Source organism: Apium graveolens, chromosome 4 (genome assembly GCF_009905375.1).
Source record: "Apium graveolens cultivar Ventura chromosome 4, ASM990537v1, whole genome shotgun sequence".
Lineage (NCBI taxonomy): Eukaryota > Viridiplantae > Streptophyta > Magnoliopsida > Apiales > Apiaceae > Apium > Apium graveolens.
The window spans coordinates 239,352,632-239,360,124 of NC_133650.1; positions in this window are offsets into that span (position 1 = coordinate 239,352,632).

The following is a 7,493-nucleotide window of genomic DNA, read 5'->3' on the forward strand; positions in this document are numbered from 1 at the left end:
GGAAAGGAAGGTGTGAATAAAAGCAATGATTATAAGCCTGTTCCTGATGCTCCTAGAAAAACGTGTCATAAATGTGGAAGTTCTAACCATCTGGCTTCTTTTTACAGGAAAAATAAGAACATAAACTCCTTACCTTCAAAGTCAGGAGTTAAGAGTCAGTCTGTTAGATATAAGCCACAAAATCCTTGTTTTCATTGTGGTAGTTTATGGCATTCTATTTATACTTGTAAGGAATATCATAGTCTGTACTATGATTATTATCAAATAAAACCTTCTTTAAAGAAAGTTAGCATTGTTTCTTCTAGTGTAAGTTCTGATTCAAATTCTAATAGTGTAAATTCTAATAAGAAATTTTTTTAACATAAACTATGATGCTAAATCCGCTACAAATGTTAACAAACTTAATAAGGCCAAAGGATCCAAGCAAATCCGGGTCCTTAAAACTAATCATTAGTGGTCTTTGTGATTGCAGGGCAACAGGAAAAACATCCTAGTTCTGGACAGTGGATGTTCATGACATATGACTGGAAATAAAGCCCTGCTATCAGACTTTGTGGAGAAGGCTGGTCCAAGTATTTCTTATGGAGATGGCAATATTGGAAAAACGTTGGGATATGGCAATATCAATCTTGGGAACGTCATCATTAAAGAAGTAGCTCTAGTCTCAGGACTTAAACACAATCTGCTGAGTGTTAGTCAAATCTGTGACAGAGGTTATCATGTGGATTTCTTTGAAGAACACTGTAAAGTTGTAAGTAAATCTACAGGCAAAGTTGTTCTGAAAGGATACAGGCGTGGTAACATTTATGGAGCCAAGCTTTCAACAAGTACTGATGGTTCTGCAGTCTGTCTGATTAGTAGAGCATCAATTGAAGAAACCTGGAACTGGCACAAGAAACTCTCTCATTTAAATTTCAACAATATAAATGAATTAGTCAAGAAAGATCTTGTGAGAGGACTGCCAAAGTCAGTATTTGCTCCTGATGGCCTTTGTGATTCTTGTCAGAAGGCTAAACAAAGGAAATCTTCATTCAAGAGCAAGACTGAATTATCAATTCTTGAGCCTTATCACCTACTACATGTTGATCTATTTGGTCCTGTAAATGTCATGTCTATTGCAAAGAAGAAATATGTTATGGTCATAGTGGATGAGTTCACCAGATACACATGGGTGTATTTCTTGCACACAAAAAGTGAAACTGCATCTATCTTGATTGATCATGTCAAGCAACTGGATAAATTGGTCAAAGATTCTGTAAAGATAATAAGAAGTGATAATGGCACTGAGTTCAAGAATTTGATCATGGAAGAGTTCTGCAAAGACCATGGAATTAAGCAGGAATTTTCTGCTCCTGGAACTCCACAGCAAAATGGAGTTGTTAAAAGAAAGAATAGAACTCTTATTGAAGCTGCACGAACTATGCTTGATGAAGCACAGCTACCAACATATTTCTGGGATGAAGCTGTGCAGACTACTTGTTTTACTCAGAATGTAACACTCATTAACAAGCATGGAAACACACCATATGAGATGGTAAAGAAAAATAAGCCAAATCTGAAATATTTTCTTGTATTTGGATGAAAGTGTTTTGTTCTTAAGACTCACCCTGAACAGCTATCCAAATTTGACTTAAAAGCTGATGAAGGAATTTTTGTCGGATATCCACTTTCCACAAAAGCCTTCAGAGTCTACAATTTAAGAACAAGGGTTGTCATGGAATCTATCAATGTCTCTTTTGATGATAAGAAGATTACTGGACTTAAAGATTTCAATGATCATGATCAGCTGAGAATCAAAAATGAAGACTCAAATTCTGATATTGAAAATCCTGAAAGTCTAAATCTTGATAATGCAAACTCTGATGGATTAAACTCTGATGTTATTAAAACTGTGGTGACTACGTCAAAGGAAGATGCAACTGTGCAGGGGGAGCATACTGAAGATATATCCACATCTCAAGAAGCATCAGAACATACAACTGGCTCTTCAAGTTCTGATTCATCAATTTCTGATAAGCCAAGTTCTGATAGTTCTGAAAACTTAAATTCTGAAGGATCCAACTCAGAGAGCATAGTTTCAGGGGGAGCATCAGAAAATATTGATGAAGATAGCATGGATCATGGGGGAGTATCCAGTTCTAGAGAAAACCTTTCATCTGCAATGAAGTGGACTAAATCACATATACCTGACTTAATTATTGGAAATCCTGATGCAGGTGTCAGAAACAGAATAGCTACTTCAAGTGAATGTCTTTACAATTCTTTTCTTTCTCAGACTGAACCAAAGAAAGTGGAAGAAGCTCTTCAAGATGTTGATTGGGTGCAAGCAATGCAGGAAGAGTCGAATGAATTTGAAAGAAACAAAGTCAGGACCCTAGTGCCAAGACCAAAGAACAGATCTGTTGTTGGTACAAAGTGGTTATTCAGAAACAAAACTGATAGTGATGGCATAATTACAAGGAATAAAGCAAGGTTGGTTGAAAAAGGATATTCTCAACAGGAAGGAATTGATTATGATGAAACATTTGCACCAGTTGCTAGATTGGAAGCCATAAGGATATTTTTGGCTTATGCTACTCACAAAAATTTTACTGTCTTTCAAATGGATGTGAAAAGTGCTTTTCTTAATGGAAAATTGGAGGAGGAAGTATATGTGGAACAACCTTCAGGCTTTGTAGATCCCAAATATCCAGATCATGTCTACAGGTTTGATAAAACACTTTATGGCCTTAAGCAAGCTCCAAGAGCATGGTATGAGACTTTAGCTCAGTTTCTTCTGGAAAGTGGATTTAACAGAGGAACTATAGACAAAACACTGTTCTACCTCAACCATGGAAAGGACTTACTTCTAGTTTAGATATACGTTGATGATATCATCTTTGGTTCTACAAATGACAGACTTTGCAAGAAGTTTTCCAAACTGATGCAGTCAAGATATCAAATGAGTATGATGGGGGAACTTAGCTATTTTTTGGGCCTTCAAGTCAAGCAGAATGAAGAAGGCACTTTTATCTGTCAAACCAAGTACACTAGAAATTTGCTGAAGAAATTTGAAATGCAAGATTTTTCAAGTGCATCCACTCCCATGGCCAATACAACAAAACTGGATAAGGATACTGGTAAATCAGTAGATATTACTAATTACAGAGGTATGATTGGCTCTCTACTCTATCTAACTGCTAGTAGACCTGATATCATGTATGCTATATGTCTTTGTGCAAGATTTCAAGCAGATCCAAGAGAACCTCACTCAACAGCTGTGAAAAGAATTTTCAAGTATCTTAAAGGAACAACTGATCTGGGATTGTGGTATCCCGGAGAAACAGATTTTAAACTAATAGGTTACTCAGATGCAGATTTTGCAGGTTGCAAAATTGACAGGAAAAGCACAAGTGGAAGTTGCCAATTTCTTGGAGGCAGATTGGTTTCTTGGTTTAGCAAGAAACAAAAGTCAATTTCCACATCAACTGCAGAAGCAGAATACATTGCTGCAGGAAGCTGTTGTGCACAAATTCTTTGGATGAAGAATCAGTTACTGGATTATGGGTTAACATATTTTAAAATCCCTATTTACTGTGATAATCAAAGTGCTATTGCTAGGACAGGTAATCCAGTTCAACACTCAATGACAAAGCACATCAGCATTAGGTACCACTTCATAAGGGAACATGTGGATGAAGGTACAGTGGAATTGCACTTTGTTCCAATAGATCAACAACTAGCAGATATCTTCACAAAACCACTGTGTGAAGCTACTTTTACAAGATTGGTAAATGAACTTGGAATGATTTCAGGTTCTTTCTCTAAATCTGCTTAGTTTTGTTCTGATGCATCAGACTTCATGATCAGTATTTACAGATATTACTCTCTTTGTGTATTCTGTGCTTAATTGAAAATTGTTTAAGTACTGATTGTTGTCTGATGTGAATTTCTAAACTCTGATAGTGATATGAATATTTCTGTGACTATTCAATCCTATGAGGATCACTGTGCTAGATGCTGACCTAGTAGTCTTTAATATACTAGAGATCTCATGTTAGAAGTAATCATTTATGTGGAAATCTATTAACACAAGCAAATTCTGACATTGAGCTTAGTTAAGTTTACTTTGTCTATCTTATTACTAAGTGAAAAACTATAATAATGCTTCTCATTTATTAAGTTTTGATGTTAGTAAATCTGCTGATTGTACTAAGTGCTGATAAACCTCACTTATCAAAAGAAAAAGGAAAAGAACAAGGAATAAAATTCAGGTACTCCTTTGAGATCTAGAGTAAAAATATGGAAGGGACGACCCAAGTGCATTGCTGGTATTAAGTAATATGCATCAGAAAAGCAAAAATAATTATTTTTCTTGGTGACTTTTCACACTCTATGATTACTGGAGAAATACTCTGATAATAGCATAAATTCTGATAAGCAGTCGTGACTCACTTACACTGAGAAGCCACTGTAAAATGGAATTTCAAAAGATGCATAAAATAAGCACAAAATAGTTGAGGTGGACTCATGCATGAAACCATTCAATAGTAGGCTTCAGAATAATGACAGATTTTAAGTAAAGTTCTTAGTTATGCCTTATTTCTAAGATGTACTGAAGTGAATCAGACTTTACTCCTTGTCTGATATTTAGCTTAATGCACACACTTACACTCCATATGAATGATAACAATTACTGTGGCGATCAATGTTGTTTTAGATGAACAGTTTATGTGTCAGATTGCATAAATTCTGAGGATAGGTTCTGATGGAAGTTCTGATGATTAAGTTCTGAAAAATCAAAATCAGAGTTTGTGTGAAGAATTACAGAAATAGCCATTCAACTTTTCGAGTTAAGAAATCATGTTCTGATGACTGTTAAGTTCTGATATAAGTCTAAGTGCTGATATTAAATTCTGATTCTTTACTTGACTTGTTTGTGGTTAAAATCTGAAATAGTCTTATTATAAATCAGACTATGTTTAAGTGGAATTTAACAGTTAATACAATTAGGGTTAGTGGTACACGTCCATGCACAGTAATATTTACTTGTTTCTTGTGTGCATTAAACCCTGTTTTATACTTCCAATGGCTGTTTTTACTCTCTTCAGTCTAGGGAGATGAGGTAGAATTATTTCTATCTGTCAGCATTAAATTTTTCTTGCGTCTCCTGGCATTCCATTGCCTATAAAAACCAACACTTCACTCCAATCAGTACATCTCTCATTTTCTCTCAAACTCTCAAGCTCTCACTCTCATCTATTTCTCTCTCATCACAATCATGGTGAACTACAACTTAGCTCTAAACTATGATACCTTCTCTCTCACCATGAGCTGTCCAGAGTGGCAGCAGGAATGGCATGTTACTGCTATTCCTGATAATGTTTGGGACTCTGTTCCCCAAGAGGTTCTGACAGACCTCTTGTTCTTTTATATAGATTACCATCGCCATGTTGAGCGATTGGAAGAAGCATGGCTGGAAGCTCTTCGACAGCAAGAGCGAATCATTCGTCTCGTTGTTCTGTTTGTAGAGAGTAGGAAGAAGAAATAGGCTTTGTAGCTTAGGACACTCTTGTAATCTTGTGCTGTAATTTCAATTTCATGAATGTATTCTCTTAATATATGAATGGAATTTTTATATTTTTGCAAGATGTTGTCTCTGAGTTGTTTGAAATTCTGATACATTTTTAAATCCTGATTTATCCATATTCTGATGACCATTTTATTACTGATAAAAATCAAGTTCTGATTCTGATGTGGCAGTACCTGATTCCTTGATTTATTTTTTGGTCATTCTCTCACCTGATGTATTTTTACAGAATATTGGTTTCGTTGTAAAAATGATTTAATAAGTGGAAACAATTTAAATTTTAAATTAAAACTGAATTACCTTGATTAATGGGATTACTTGGTAAGTGGAACGGTTTTTCCTTGAAAAACTGCATGTGATAAGTAATGATTACTGTTTTCCCGTGCCCATTAATTATTCTTTACTGCTGCATGTCTAACAGGTATCCAACGGTTACTTTTTCTAGCGTGTATAAGTAAAAGAGAGAGAAGATTGTAAAATCTTTTATTTACTTTCACACTTTATCTTTCTTTACTTCTATTCTCTCTCATCTCCTGACGTTGTTTTTCGTACAGATATTTTATCAAACACCTTACAGGCAACCTTAATTCTCAAATTTTCTCATGGCACCTAAGGATTTGATCATAGATGGAGCCAAGTTCGTTCCCAACAACTATGCTGCAATCTTAAATCATGATGAAGCTCCATCTGAGTTACACTTTGTGCAAGATCTTCTAGCACACAGTGAAATTGGGTATGCATTGACCCAGCCTCAAGTCATTTCCAGCCAACAAGTTCTGACGTTTTGGCGGACTGGGCATTTTGACAATGGTGGTGCTACTGGTACTCCAATTATTATTTTCGAAGTCAATGATGATGAGCATGTGGTAACTCCTGGAGCAGTTCGTAAAGCTCTACACTTACCAGAAGGCTGCATTTTCTCAACACCGGAGGAACCAGTTCGACAGCAGCTCATGACCAATTTGGGGTATGAGAAGAGTTTGGCCAAGCTTGGACAGTTGAAACGAGCACATATCAGAAAGGAATGGAGCTTTTTCTTCGACTGCATCACTAAAGCATTTGGCAATAAGTGTTCCAACTTTTGATGCCATTCCAATCATGATTCAGCACATCGGGTATGCTATTATTCACCAAACTCATTTTGATTTTGCAAGTACTGTGCTAGGATTTATTGGGGATAGGATGACAGAGGATAGAAATGTAGTTTACTTTGCTAGATTCTGTCAGCTTATATATACCTTTTGATGTGCTAATGAACCCCAATCGGCCAGCTCTTTATTTCTACCTTTTAAACTTACAAAACGTGCTTTTAATGACTTGGTAAATGCTGACCTTAAGAAAAAAGGTGGTTAGACCCTTACAGATACCTCAGTCTGTAAAACAGATCTTGGTAAATGTTGATCCTCTAACCTACAGATCTGTTTACCCTGATGTACAACCCACCACCACCACCCAGACAACTCAACAACCATCAGAACATACCACACATACACCTCAATCTACTCAACCTTCTGTCAGGACATATCTCAAAACTTCACAGCTACCTCAACCTTCATCATCAGCACATACTGTGAAGCCTTCATCTTCCAAGCCCAAGAGGACAAAGACTGTACCTCAGACAACACAGAAGAGAAGGAAGTTTGTTCTGAGAGATGAGTCAGATAGTGAGGAACATGTTCCTGTGTCAGAACTTGTTATACAAGAAGCTGAGAAGGTCTCTTCTCAGAAGAATACTAGAATTGGGGGATCTAAGCTTCTCAAAAGGCTTAGAAGAATGTCTTATGCTGAAACTCCCAAGGAATCTACACCTTCAAAGAAAAGAAAGAAACAGAGAGCTCACAGGCCAGCTTCAGATGATGAGGAAGCAGCAGCTAAGGAAGGAGATCAGGAATCTCTGATCTCAAAAGAGCCAGAATTTGCTGGA